The sequence below is a fragment of the Uranotaenia lowii genome, chromosome 2, assembly GCF_029784155.1.
Source record: "Uranotaenia lowii strain MFRU-FL chromosome 2, ASM2978415v1, whole genome shotgun sequence".
Lineage (NCBI taxonomy): Eukaryota > Metazoa > Arthropoda > Insecta > Diptera > Culicidae > Uranotaenia > Uranotaenia lowii.
This window is the reverse complement of record NC_073692.1, coordinates 171,054,677-171,070,318: the sequence shown is the minus strand read 5'-3', so window position 1 is coordinate 171,070,318 and position 15,642 is coordinate 171,054,677. Positions and strand designations below refer to the sequence as shown.

Sequence of the window (15,642 nt, the reverse complement as noted above, 5' to 3'; positions counted from 1 at the left end):
CACTAACATCAAGATTTGAAACACTCGCATTAATAAACCTAATATAATTAACAAAACTTTTAAGGATGTACACTCGTGTTCTTTGACTGATGTTTTTCAACTCTGGTCTTAGCAGTTCTTCAATTGTTGAAGTGTTCAAAACGAATGATTCACTTTTTGGCAAAGCGAAAACATTCATTCGATAGATTTTAATCTGCTCTACCATACTATGCTAATTGGATTTGAAATATATTCCGCGAGCTCGCTTCACTGAGAAACATAACTCAAATGTGATACATTGTATAAAAAAACTTTATTATACATAATTGTGTAGAATACTTTCGATAACTCAAAGATACTAAATTTTAAAAAATTGGTTCAGTCGTTTCTCAGATATAAAATTTTAAATTATGGTGTTTTTGGGCTTAGATTTCTTCGCGAATTTTAATGTGTTTAGAGGCTTAGAAGTTTAAAAATCAGGAGGTCAAACCGTACACTTTCATGACAACACCAGGCGCCATTTTACACTTATTGTCAAAGGGATATTCAGGAGCTCGAATGAAAAGTTTTTAAGCATCCACCATATTTCCAGACCTAACACCGACCAAAAAACACTTTTTTGATGAAATACAAATTTGAGCAGTTGTCAAAAATGGTGAGCCTTTTAACTTATAAAAAATTTAATATTTTAAAAATTGAATCACCATAGTTTAGTAGAGCAGATAAAAATCTATCGAATGAATGTTTTCACTTTGCTAAACAAAAATTATTCGTTGTGAACACTACAAAATCAAAGACACGAATGCCACAAGGATGGTAAAGTGTCATTAATAAAACTAAAAAAATAGAAAAAAAACTGCAAAATTTAAAATGATTCAAACTTATTCCACAACCCAATGAGTTTGCACAATTAAGCCATCGTACATATTCTGTTATTTTTTAACAGGTGGACAGCTTTTTACACTAGTAGACAAGAAGTCATGCAGACCGAAAAATTTACATATCAACCACTTCTCTAACTCACATTCCTTACCATCATGGAATCATTCATCTTCGCTTTTATTCCAATTTAAGCTCACCGTCATCTCTTGGTCTTTTCGAGCGATTTTACCACATAAACTTTGGTTGAATAGTTGCTATCCGACTGTTTTTTAGTCTTCCAATTGCACATTTCATAATAACATTACTAGGTAGGAAGTTTCACTGAAAAATTTAAACAAATTCTTGATTTCTTAGCTATGCCTCGAAACTGGAATGTCTTAGGAAGATCAAATATTCTAGAAATATTTGTCAAATAAAACAAAATAACAAACCTCTTATCCGAAAAAAAATTTAAAAAAAAGTTCTTTTTGAGTCATTGCACTTCGTTTGAAAAATCAAACAAATCTTAAATAAAATGTTTCACACGTGAAAAAATAATAATTTAACAGTTTATTCGAATATATCAATCGTAAGAGTATTATATGAACTTTGCAATGCCATTTTTTCAAAATAATAGTCAACTCTAATGTTTTTAGACAAATATTTCCAAAATGTATGTCATGGGTTCATTTCATCCCTGGAGTCCAGGAAAATATATCATAGCTTAACACAATATTATTAATACTTATCCAATATCTAATATTTATCCAATAGTTGCCTAAGAATAGGCACTCAAAAGTGCTTAAATTTAAAAATAAGAATATTGCGCCTGTAAGTATCCTATTATTATTAGGTAGAAGACAAACTTTTAGAATTATTTTTGTCTGACACTGAAGCTGGGAATTGAAATCTGATAGGCCCAAAAATAGTCCATTGACCTTTTATCTTGATTTTGCTTATTGCTTGAAAAAGAACCAAGTCTTCTTTAACTTTAAAAATATTAAAACTTTTTCCTTCTACGAAAATGCTTCTAATTCATTTACGGACTTATTCATCATCATAATTTTTTAAGCGTTTAAACATGGAGTAAGACGCTGTCAGAAAATGCAAAAGATGACGATCTGCTAGATTTCCCCAAAAAGATATTATGCAAATGCAAATAAGAAAATAAGATCCCATCTTTCCTAACACTTACATTTTCTACACCTTTGTCTTCATCCATATGAGCAAATTTTCTTTATAGATCCAACTTTTCGTTTCAATACTTTCATGAAAGTTCAACTTAGAATTCATCTAGCCGAAACGCCAATTACAATATTATTATCACAAAGGAACACAAGGCGTTCCAACAACATTTGTGCTTGCTTTTGTCGAATTTAAACTCGAACCGATTCTCTTTCAACTGTTATTGAAATTTTGGTGTTGTTCCTTTATTTTGACACACCAGCTGTTTCAATATAGTCCTTGGAATTCAACTTTCAAATCGAAGGGCTCTGGTTCGAATCTAGATTGAGTGATGGAAATGAATTGAGTTTTTTTGAAAAACAAATGTTTTTAATTAATTTACTTATGTTGTGTAAGATGTAACAAAATGTGACGATGAGTGAATTTCTTGTCCGGTCGTTTCTATTCGCTGAAATATGATTGTTGTGTATAGCACACGTTCGATAACAGTAGAATTACATCCGTTTAATTTTTGTATTTAATCCTATTGAACCCAAATTTCTTTCGCTAAAAAATCCACAGAGGCCTAGTTTTATGATTGCAAACAACTTTTGTTCTGCGAAAAACTTCATAGATGAGAAAAGTTTTTTGACAATTTTTCCAAAAATTACATAACTACAGGGGCTAAGGAACATGACTTTCAGTATTTTTTCCATTGCAGGTTTTTAAAAGCTCAATAAATTTTTCTAAATTTCGAAACATATGAACACTGACCCATAGCTTAATTTTTATGTAGTTTTTGTTAAAATTGACCCACAAATAACTGAGACGAGGTTTATGTTTCATCTCTCCTTTCTAACATAGGATATTTTTCCCCTCTAAAAATCAATCCAAAACGGTGGAAATCATTTTTAAAGTCAAAAAACACACTGATTTAAGATTTTCGAGGTTGTTAAATTAATTATTTTATGAAAAATAGTTCTATTTAAAGTTTTCTCATGTTTTGAAACTATTGACAACTGCTTGTCAAACAGTTTTCAGTAACATAGATTGATAGATTAACATATTTTTGATCATGTAGCGAAAAAAAAAAATGTAAAACCAACTCTTCGATGCGGTTTTATCACTATTTTAGTATTCACTTACTATTAAAGAGTTAATCGAGTGTTTTCTCCACATTCACAATCCGATCTGTTGTAACTTCACCAGTTTTAATGAAATTGCCACACGCTGTGACGTTCCGACTTGCCGGATGGCTCGAATATGAAGTGCCGGAACACAAACACGCCAAAACGAGCAGCAGCAGCAGCCAAGGAAGGGAAAGTGAAAAACTTTTTCATTAGTCCGATAATTTCTGTAACATTATGGAAATAAATCAACCAGCTTGCAGAATGGGGCTCGAATGAAGTCGCTGCTTTTGGATCGACCGGACCGCGGTGAGTCGAGTGGCGTCGCGGTGCGATTAAAAACTGCAAAGAGTCGCGCGGCATCACCGTTGAAAGTTTCTGTGGCGGCAGGAAAAGTAAATTTATTAACATTTCCAACAGCCTCCACTTCATTTAATATGATAACCACTTTTTGAGGGGATGATTCGGTTTCGAGTTTTTTTTTAGTTTATTCTTGTTTTTTCTTTAACGGGAAATGAAGAACGTTCCTGTGGCGAAAGAGAAGTGGGGCAGGGAGGGTGTGAATTCATAAAAATAGATAATTTCCTTCATCAATAGGAAAACACGCGCCACTCGGCGGCGGATTTCAAATGCAAACTCATTCGACAAGTTAGATTAACGAAAATCGGCAAACGGATGCCTTCTGGCTGCCAAAAGGTACCAAAATGGGGTGAAATTTTGGAGAGAACAAAAAATTATGTTGAGTTTTTTTTCTTCGTTCGTGCTTTTCCCAAGAAAAGCCGAAATAAAATGAGCGTCTATTTTGCCAGAAGGCATTTTCTCTTTTTGTTCGAAATGATCTAGTACCTTTAGAGGGGGGTTGAAGTGTCTTATGGGCTTGCAAATGATGATGGGTTGTGTTTCTGTCATATATTTATTTTTTGCCGTGACTGGTGCGGAGTGAAGAAAAAATCTTCAAGAGACAAGCTGCTTAAGTTCTTTCCTTCGAGGAGCTCCCCCAAGGAAATTTGCTTACATACAAATGTCCCGGCAACATATGTGCCCCCTTCAGGCACGTGTAAACGTTTGTCATTTTTTCCATCGACTTTCGTCTCGCAGTAAGGATTCCCTCGTTCCACATCCACCCACTCGAAACCGAATCGGGAAAGAAAATTTATTCCCGGGGAGCATCACACACATCCTTGCCAAAAGGAGCTATCTGTCCGGGCCACCCGATCTGGTAATGACTTTGATGAATTGAACAGATCTACGGGGGAGGCGACACATCGTTGCGTCCCATGACTGTCTTCTACTAGGGTTTTTTTTTCTTCCTCCGTCTTAACCCATCTTTCGCAGAACACAACACATACTTGAGAAAAATACTCTTCCTCTGAAAAGGCTTCAACTGCCTTCCGGAGATACCTACTTCCGACGTTCATACATTCGCACCTTGATGACAAAAGTGGGCATCAGATGCCTCATTCTTTGGAAAATGGCCTTATGGAAAAGAGGTGCAAATCCGTGAAATGAAAACGTCCTTTCGCATCCTAGGTTCTAGCTTCGTTTGAGCTTTTCGACGAAAGATTCATCAGGAAATTCGTTTGAAATATTGGATGATGAACCAAATAAATGGATTTCTCCGGAAAGCAAGCAGCCTTTAACAAATTGAACGCGATTAAAAGGTACGGATCCCATTTTGGGGCATGCGAATTTACAATGAAGCAGATGTGTCCGTGTAGCAGAATACTTTCCCATAAAAACGATCAGAAAGGCCTACTTCATGAGCAAAAGTGGTAGCACAGTATCACAAGTATCATAGTATCGTTTGATCTATTTTGCAAGGCTGTTTCAATCATTGAAAATATTTCTACTGAAAAGATTATTAAATGATTCAGTATCGTACGAGGCCTAGATATAGTCAGAAACATTCGAGAGCAAACTATGATTTGCAATAAAAATGACGAAAGAAAATGAAATTAAATAGTTTCATTGCTTTTAAAATTTTCTCCGAAACAAAAGGTCCTATTTAAATATTCGGGATCCTTTAAAAGAACGTTTATCAAAAAAAATGTAATGCTTAAACCCTGGGTAGGTCTCTGTTGGAAACATTTGCAGTTTCCAAAGGTCGCCTGTACCTGATTTATGATCAACTTTAACGTACATCGGTCACTCGCTGAGCCCCATTCACTTCATTCGGCTAGGAACTATTGTTCCGGTCTTTTCTCCTGGGACGAAATGGGTTCACACCCGCTATTCTTTTACTAGCCATCAATATACTAAAACTGCTCCACCACGCGGGGTAACAGAATCAACGACCGGTTGGTCAATCCGTGTGCCACCAACAGAAGTCAAGTATGGATCTGATGGAACCTCACGGCGGGATACGGTCGGGCGTTTCAACTTTTCTGGGCAGAATCAAAAGTCTCCGGATGATATCACACTTGACTTGGCGCGAAAATCTTGTGTCTCTGCTGTGTACGAGTGAGTAGGTTCAAATAAATAACTTAAATTTATACCCAACTAGCTGGAGCCGGGTATGCAACAGCAGTGGGTCGTGCTTCTACGTGGATATGGACATTGGACATAGCTAGAAGTGGTGCATTACCCTTGCCAGGACCAGGACCGCCTCAAAAGGGCGACTGATACGAAATACGTTCATTTAGTGGCATATTTAACGCTGGGGCGCTTCAACAATCCCGGGTCCATTAACAAATACCAAAAACCTCATATCTTCCACTGCATGTGGTAAGTCTGTGTTCTCTGTGGGGCCTTGGATGTCACTGTCCGAGATGGGTTGTCTTGGTCTGGGTCTGGGTCCCCAGAATCTGGTCGGATGCTGCCAGTTTTTTTTCCAGACCGACATGCAAGAAGTGTCACTGACCAACATTGCTCTGTGTTGGCTCCCGTGAGGAGGAATGGGTTGTCCCTGATGGAAGTTCCGACCAACTGAGGCACAGGAATGTCTTCGAAGATGCACTTTTTAGTGTGCTAGCTAAGTACCTACGTATAGTGCTAACCGACCAGTAAAGAATCAGCCAACCGGACGAAGCAAGATATGAGCCCGAGCCAGCCATTTGTTCGTCTCGACCAGCGACCAGAAATGGCAAAGAATGAAAGTTTATGGGGGTTGCCGCTTATCTAGCTCGAGTTCAAAGGTTCAGCCGGGCGAAAATGCCGCAGTCAGACGGTAGTTTGTATTCGTTCAACTTGAGAGTTAAATGATAACACTTGACTCATTGAAGCCTGGGCGTTTAAATAATTTGATAATATTCATTCTGAGCTTTTCGAAGCTTTCTTCGGTAAAGCTTGAAAGCAAAACACTCAGTGTATCAGGTATCAGAATGGGGGTAGGCTTAATAGCGGCACGTTATCCAAACATACGGGAAAATTGTGCCTAGCCTTTTTTTTTTATCCAAGATTTCATCATTTACCTGAGAAACCTGAAAAACCTATAAAAGGAAGAAATAAATTCAATCTATTTAAGATGGCATAAAGCCTTTCCACTAGGGATTATTAACATTAAAGCTCTTTTCTACATTCGGTAAGGAATGATAGAATGTTTTTTAAGTTTAATTTCTTAAACTCAGATTCGCTTAAAGCGTAAGATCCCAGAGTACGAAAACGTAGTCTGGCAAATGAGGGACAGTTACATATAAGATGGAAGGGATCTTCCACATCTGATTCACAACTACCACATACTGGAGATTCAGCACGCTGAATGTTGTGCATGTGATAGTTGAGTTTACAATGACCGGAGAGTGCTCTGATCAAGATGCTGCAATGAGATTTATTTAAAGTTAATAAGTAACTCGATATGATTGGAGATGGTTTTTCTAAAAATAATTTTGTTTGACGACAAGTGTCCAACTCTTCCCAGTATCGTTCATGCTGGTTAGAGGACCAAGTTTGAATTTGGTTTCTGAACCAACATGGTGATATTGGGACAGCCGGCTCTGGTCCGTAAAATTCCTTTTCCGACCCAGCTCTAGCGAGTTCGTCGGCGCATTCGTTTCCAAAAATTCCCTTATGTCCGGGTACCCATAGAAGGTTTAATCCATTGCCTTCAGCAAGTTCTTCGATTGCTTTCCGGCATGCGATTACCAGTTTTGATCTAGAACTGGAAGCACTGAGTGATTTGATAGCTGCTTGGCTATCTGAACAGAAATAAATTGTTCTGAACATAATCTTCCTTTGAAGTGCAATTTGCACTCCATACATAATAGCATATAGCTCAGCCTGAAAGACTGTACAATATTTTCCTAGAGGTTGAGCATATTCTATGTTCAACTCGTGACAGTAAATTCCTGCACCTGCACGGCCGTTTGATAATGAACCGTCAGTATAGAATACAATATGAGAGGACATTTGGTCCTCTACGAAACCTGATAACCATTCTTGAGGAGAAGGAAATTTGACTTTAAACCCCATGTAGGGAAAACTACTCGAGAGTGTTAAATCGTTTGGCGCTAGATTGAACTTGTTTAATCTAACTAATTCAGGCCACACATTTGTATGACTCGATGATCTTTCGATATTTCCTGACAGCCAGAGACCAACTGCCTGTAGACGAAAAGCACATGAGAAGGCTTCCTGTTTTAGGAACAAGTGTAGAGGTTTGATAGAAAACAGAGCCTCTAGTGCTGCAGTAGGAGTTGTAGTGAACGATCCGGACATCCCCAAAAGACACATTCTTTGAAGGTGATTTAGTTTAGTCCGAACTGTTGCAACTTCTCCTTTCTGCCACCACACTAGACACCCATAGGCCAGAATTGGTCTTACTATTGTGGAGTAAATCCATTGAATATGTTTGGGTTTGAGTCCCCAGTTTTTCCCGATTGCACGTCGGCATTGTCCGAAGGCCATGCATGCTTTTTTGATTCTGAATTCGATGTGATCAGACCAGTTTAATTTGGAGTCAAGAATGACACCCAAATATTTAACTTGATTAGACACGGTGATTTCGGAACCATAAAACAGCAGAGGGCGCGCCCCGCGGGTAATACGTTTTTTAGTAAATAAAACAATATTAGTTTTTAGAGGATTAACTGAAAGTTCTACATGAGAACACCATCGTTCAACAGAGCGCAGAGCTTGTTGCATTATATCAAATAATGTGCTTATGCACAAACCTCTTACCAGCAGAAGATAATCATCTGCGAATCCATAGGTTGGTATTCCACGGTCATTGAGTTTTCTCAACAAGCCGTCTGCAACTAGGTTCCACAAAAGAGGTGATAGTACACCTCCCTGTGGGCAACCACGTGTGCTAACTTTTGTTATTGAAGCCTGTCTTAAAGACGAATGAAGATTCCTGTTACTTAGCATTGCGCTAATCCAGTTAGTTATAACACAAGGCACTCCATGAAGTTGTGCCGCATCCATTATTGATGTAAATGAGACATTATCAAATGCTCCTTCTATGTCTAGAAATGCTCCTAGACATGATTCTTTCTGTGAAAAACTATTTTCAATATTATGTACTACGTTGTGCAGAAGAGTTAATGTTGATTTTCCTGTTTGGTATGCATGTTGTGTCGCATTAAGCGGATGTTGGACAAGGCATTCTTGCCTGATATGATGATCAATTAAACGTTCAAGTGCTTTTAATAGAAATGAACTTAGACTAATAGGACGAAAGCTTTTGGCTTCGTCGTATGATGATCGTCCCCCTTTAGGGATGAATTTCACGGCTATCTGCCGCCAAAGTTTAGGAATATATCCATGAGCAAAACTGCTTATCATTATTTTTCTTAATATGTGTTTGAAATGATCGAAACCTTTTTGAAGCAAAACTGGAAATAAACCGTCACTTCCAGGAGATTTGTATTGAGCAAAACCATCGATTGCCCATTTGATCGATTCTGTAGTAACTATTTTCCGAGCAAAATGCAAGGAATCTAGACTTCCAGAAAAGAACTCAGGCTCTATCGATGAATCTTGATCAACACATCCTGGAAAGTGAGTATTGAATAGACAACTTAATGTTTCTTCGTCGTTTGATGTATAATCACCACTAGGGGTTTTAAGGTATGAAACCTGATAATCTTTTGATTTGGCTAAGACTTTATTTAACCTACTTGCTTCGTGCAAGCTTGAAATGTTTGTGCAGTAGCTCTGCCAACTTGAGCGTTCGGCAGCTCTTGTTGCTTTCCGGTAAGCTCTGCGAGCCAACTTGAAAGCATCAAAACCTTCCGTGCGCCTTCGGTTCCAAGAGCGTCTGCAGTTTTTTCGTAATTTACTGAGATTTGAGTTCCACCATGGTGTACTGTTTTTGTTGAATTTCAACGTTCGTAAGGGACACGCTTCTTCATAAGAATTTAAAATAATTTCGGTGGTTTTTGCAACCACTTCATCCAACTCAGAAGGAGTAGTAATTTCAGGTGTATATCCATGAAATTTAGTAGCAAGATGCTCCAAATATAGGTCCCAATTAGTTGTTCTTGGGTTTCTGAATGTAATTGTTTCTAAAAACTCACCTGAGTGTTCAAAATAGATAAACCTGTGGTCAGAAATCGATTCTTCGTTAGGCACATGCCAATTTGAAATTTCCTGAGAAATTGTTCTAGAACAAAGTGTGATGTCAATCACCTCTTCTCTGTCACACCTAACAAAAGTTGGTTTATTTCCTACATTTAGAATTTCTAAATCAGTGCTGCTTAAATATTCCATTAAATTTAAGCCTCTCAGATTGATATCTGAGCTACCCCATACAAAATGATGGGCATTGGCATCACAGCCAATTACAAGAGGTATATTTTGTGATTCACAGAATGAAATGACATTTTTTAAATCATCCGTAGGGGATGATTGTTCATATGGTGAGTATGCTGAACAGTAGACGTATTTTCTATCAGGCAGCGAAACCTGAACGACGCAAATATCTCTTGTTGTTAGATTGGGTATAAGTGTTCCATTTAAAGAATTGTTTATCAATATACATGCACGAGGCATTATTCGGGCATTAGTCATTCCAATTACACTGAACACAGTAAAGTTTGGTTTGAGCAAATTCCCTAAGTAAAAAGTTCCATTTCGGAAATAGGGTTCTTGGACCAAGGCGATTGATGCAGTTCCATTAAGGATTAAACGACATAAGTTAAGTGTAGCGGTTCTTTTGTGCTGCAGATTTATCTGTGCAACCTTAATAGAAAGCATTTCTATCAAAGAATTCCACACATATTTCCATCACACACAAGAACCTCTGCACCTTCATATCGACGCATGAAGCGGGGTATCCCATACAGGATGAAAATTTTAAAATCGTGTGTATAATCTGAATCCCACGAGTTGCCAGGAAAAATACGGCCCTTTGCACCAGTGCCTGGCTATAGTGCAGACCTTAACAACGTTCTGCTTAAGATAGGATTATTATACACCCTCCTACCCCCACTTTGGGGCCCGCAGGCACAGAACCACCTTGAAGCGGGTGTTTACAAAATTTAGGAGAATACGACTCGTGCATGCGCATTAATAGCAATAAGCACAATTGGTGAATCCTCCCTGAAGAAACTTGGCTTGGAACCAAGCCAAGGTTCCCCCCTCCCAATGTGATAGTCGCATTTGAAGAATGACTAACGCATATGGGAAGTACTGGATAAGTCGCCTTTTACGACGTGGACCAGTATCCCAGTGGTAGTATTCTATAAGCCGCCACCACACAGCCATTGATGATAATATTCATTCTGAGCTTTTCGAAGCTTTCTTCGGTAAAGCTTGAAAGCAAAACACTCAGTGTACTTACAATTCCAAAAGGATTTTGCAATATAGAGTCTACTGTAGGATGATTTTACCTGGAAATAAAAGAGAAAAAAATCTGTTCGTTATACATGGTATACTTAACTTTTTTTTACTTTAATTCAGTTTATTGAGACCGAAGAAGTTTGAAAAAGCTGTTGACGGTCCCCCGTCGGTGATACATTTTAAGTGTAGTGTGTATTTGGTTTTTGCTTATCTACTACTTAAAACTATTCACTTTTTTCTGCCTTAAGGTTAAAGGAAAAGGAAGGAAGGAATAAAGAACGGGATTCGGGATGGATTATGTAGAAGGAAGGGTAAAGGATGGATTTAAGGGTGATGCTTTAATTTCACACGCCAGGTTGCACACGGTTAAGAAGACCATTTCCTGTCTTCTCCTCCCAAGAGTCCAAAATGTTGACAGGGTTTGGTTGAAAACAAGGAATTCTGAAAATATTCTCCTATGGTCAATTTTACTTAAATGTTAAAAATTTCTTTTCCACTCACTAATAACAAAAGTGAAGTAAATGTAGTATTGTAAAGTATAGTATAGTACAGTGTGTACAGTGTAGTATAAAGTATAGTGTAGTATAAAGTATAGTGTAGTATAAAGTATAGTGTAGTATAAAGTATAGTGTAGTATAAAGTATAGTGTAGTATAAAGTATAGTGTAGTATAAAGTATAGTGTAGTATAAAGTATAGTATAGTATAAAGTATAGTATAGTATAAAGTATAGTATAGTATAAGTATAGTATAGTATAGTATAGTATAGTATAGTATAGTATAGTATAGTATAGTATAGTATAGTATAGTATAGTATAGTATAGTATAGTATAGTATAGTATAGTATAGTATAGTATAGTATAGTATAGTATAGTATAGTATAGTATAGTATAGTATAGTATAGTATAGTATAGTATAGTATAGTATAGTATAGTATAGTATAGTATAGTATAGTATAGTATAGTATAGTATAGTATAGTATAGTATAGTATAGTATAGTATAGTATAGTATAGTATAGTATAGTATAGTATAGTATAGTATAGTATAGTATAGTATACACGCTAACTTTCGGCTACCCCTTAAAGGCGTAAAATTGACCCGTTATTGAGAACCTTCGTGATCTGTCAAATAACGGGTCACTTTATCGGATCAAAACTACCCTTTATTTCGAAAAGCTTGAGTCCAGCCATAAAGGGTAGTCTTGGAACTTTGTAAATTTTTGAATTTTATTTGCGCTTGTGAAAATTTACCTCTGCAAGGGGAACTGGATGAGGAGGATTCGGTAAGTTTTTTTTCAACGAATTTATTCTCAATCATACAAATATAAATAAAAATATTTCCCAACAGATTCCCACGGAGCCAATTGAAGGAAAACTGCGAAAAATTATGTGGGAGCTGCGGATTCGTGAAAAATTAAGCAACGTCTCTTCCAATCTTTGGATGGTTGTAAGGTAAGCTCAAACAAAATAATTATATTAATAGTAAAACCAAATAATATAAAATTTGAATGACTTTCAGAATTCGATTCCGTCATCATGATGAAGGTCCAACTTTGTGTATTCCCACAAGCAGCCAAATAGGGACAATGAAAGATACGCAAATGATTTATAAAAATTTTGCTTGTGATACTTAGTTGCAAAATAAATAACTATTATCATTAAAATGTTGGTTTTGTTTTGATTTCCTTGCATGAAACATGATTGACCCTGTCACTTGAAACTGCTCACATCCCGCAATCGAGCTCTTTCCAAATAAGGGGTAATTTTGACCCGCTACAAGCGTTATCATGCTGAGTACCCCTTAAAGGGTAAAGGGACTTTATCCCGAAAAAGGAGTTCTCCCAGTCTTATTGAATAACGGGTCAAAAGTATTCGTTAAGGGGTAGCCAAAAGTTAGCGTGTAGTATAGTATAGTAAAGTATAGTATAGTATAGTATAGTATAGTATAGTATAGTATAGTATAGTATAGTATAGTATAGTATAGTATAGTATAGTATAGTATAGTATAGTATAGTATAGTATAGTATAGTATAGTATAGTATAGTATAGTATAGTATAGTATAGTATAGTATAGTATAGTATAGTATAGTATAGTATAGTATAGTATAGTATAGTATAGTATAGTATAGTATAGTATAGTATAGTATAGTATAGTATAGTATAGTATAGTATAGTATAGTATAGTATAGTATAGTATAGTATAGTATAGTATAGTATAGTATAGTATAGTATAGTATAGTATAGTATAGTATAGTATAGTATAGTATAGTATAGTATAGTATAGTATAGTATAGTATAGTATAGTATAGTATAGTATAGTATAGTATAGTATAGTATAGTATAGTATAGTATAGTATAGTATAGTATAGTATAGTATAGTATAGTATAGTATAGTATAGTATAGTATAGTATAGTATAGTATAGTATAGTATAGTATAGTATAGTATAGTATAGTATAGTATAGTATAGTATAGTATAGTATAGTATAGTATAGTATAGTATAGTATAGTATAGTATAGTATAGTATAGTATAGTATAGTATAGTATAGTATAGTATAGTATAGTATAGTATAGTATAGTATAGTATAGTATAGTATAGTATAGTATAGTATAGTATAGTATAGTATAGTATAGTATAGTATAGTATAGTATAGTATAGTATAGTATAGTATAGTATAGTATAGTATAGTATAGTATAGTATAGTATAGTATAGTATAGTATAGTATAGTATAGTATAGTATAGTATAGTATAGTATAGTATAGTATAGTATAGTATAGTATAGTATAGTATAGTATAGTATAGTATAGTATAGTATAGTATAGTATAGTATAGTATAGTATAGTATAGTATAGTATAGTATAGTATAGTATAGTATAGTATAGTATAGTGTAGTATAGTATAGTATAGTATAGTATAGTATAGTATAGTATAGTATAGTATAGTATAGTATAGTATAGTATAGTATAGTATAGTATAGTATAGTATAGTATAGTATAGTATAGTATAGTATAGTATAGTATAGTATAGTATAGTATTGTATAGTATAGTATAGTATAGTATAGTATAGTATAGTATAGTATAGTATAGTATAGTATAGTATAGTATAGTATAGTATAGTATAGTATAGTATAGTATAGTATAGTATAGTATAGTATAGTATAGTATAGTATAGTATAGTATAGTATAGTATAGTATAGTATAGTATAGTATAGTATAGTATAGTATAGTAAAGTATAGTATAGAATGGTATAGTATAGTATAGTATAGTATAGTATAGTATAGTATAGTATAGTATAGTATAGTATAGTATAGTATAGTATAGTATAGTATAGTATAGTATAGTATAGTATAGTATAGTATAGTATAGTATAGTATAGTATAGTATAGTATAGTATAGTATAGTATAGTATAGTATAGTATAGTATAGTATAGTATAGTATAGTATAGTATAGTATAGTATAGTATAGTATAGTATAGTATAGTATAGTATAGTATAGTATAGTATAGTATAGTATAGTATAGTATAGTATAGTATAGTATAGTATAGTATAGTATAGTATAGTATAGTATAGTATAGTATAGTATAGTATAGTATAGTATAGTATAGTAAGCAAATATGTATAAAATTGATTGATTTTATTTCCTTTTTTCTAACGTAATTAAGACAGCTACAGCGTCTTTCTACTGCAGCTGAGCAGCTCATCTTATCATCTGACGCTCTTTATCCATTAAGAAGGTTCCTCCAAACAAAACGCATTAGATGCATGTGTGTTTTTTCTCAAACTCCCGCATCGTCATTGGTTTATCCCATTTCACACTTCTTAATTTCTGCAACATTGGGTTTAAACTATCAGAAGTGGAACCCTCAGTTGAAACCGAGCAACATCGAGGTTGTGCAACTTTATTTGGTGTTGTGGAAAGAAAAAAAAACCGTCTCTGAATATTAGCTGTGAGTAACATTCGGCAAGGCTAGCAGGTACAGTCTAGAAGAGGAAATAAAAAGGCAACTCCATCTATTTCCCACAAATGCAAAAGGTTTTTCAGCCATCCAGCGAGCGGTCCATCTTGATGATGCGAACCAGCCGCGTGCGTGTTTGGGAAATCCTACGAATTTCGCTTCTCGGATCCATCTCTCTCTCTCTCTCTCTCTGGGATGGAGCCATTTATCCAACATAGGGGCAGAACATTTCGTCGTCGTCGTGACTTCGAACCGTAAATAACCGCGCAACCACTTAGCTTTTTAGATCTTGCAGCTCGCTCGAACTGTATGCATTGCCGCAGCGTGTTTCCTGCGAGATGGGTGGTTCTCATCTTTTTATTTGTGCTCGTTGCTTTTTTTTTTTAAATTCTATCATGTCATCTTAGAATGAACTTAGAAGAAAATCAGCCTCATTTTTTTGCGAACTGATAGCATTGTTATCTCTCGTCGGTATTTTCAAAAACCAATGGAAAACGGAGTATTTTGTTAAGGGACGTGGTAAAAGCTTGCAAAAAACTGGATCGATAATCCAGATAAGCACTAAATCATTCATTTACTCGAGATTTTTTTTCCGAAGTTAAGTGCAATCTGATGTGACTAAGTGACTTGATGAGATAATCAATTAATTTTAATTATTTTTCTCTCTCTATTATCTTGCTATTCTTTCTCTATTCCTTGAATTCTCGCTTTCAATTCTCTGGTCATGGATTGAATGAGGATCCACATAACAGAAAAAAATTAAGAACCTCTGCATCGGCAACAACTTTACGCGACGAGATGCAGTCGTATAAAACCATTTCCCAACCTGTGAAA

General features: G+C 35.4%; 1 protein-coding gene and 1 long non-coding RNA gene across 3 annotated transcripts in view; one reads left to right on the top strand and one right to left on the bottom strand.

Moving 5' to 3' along the window:
* The window catches only part of LOC129749797 (netrin receptor unc-5-like), a 555,087-nt gene that overhangs the window by 144,782 nt on the left and 394,663 nt on the right, over nucleotides 1-15,642 (bottom strand). The gene's annotated exons all lie outside the window — the stretch shown is intronic.
* On the top strand, nucleotides 12,063-12,449 carry LOC129749800 (uncharacterized). The gene is made up of 3 exons (XR_008738164.1): nucleotides 12,063-12,131; nucleotides 12,197-12,300; nucleotides 12,368-12,449. It is a non-coding gene; the product is annotated as an uncharacterized LOC129749800 (long non-coding RNA).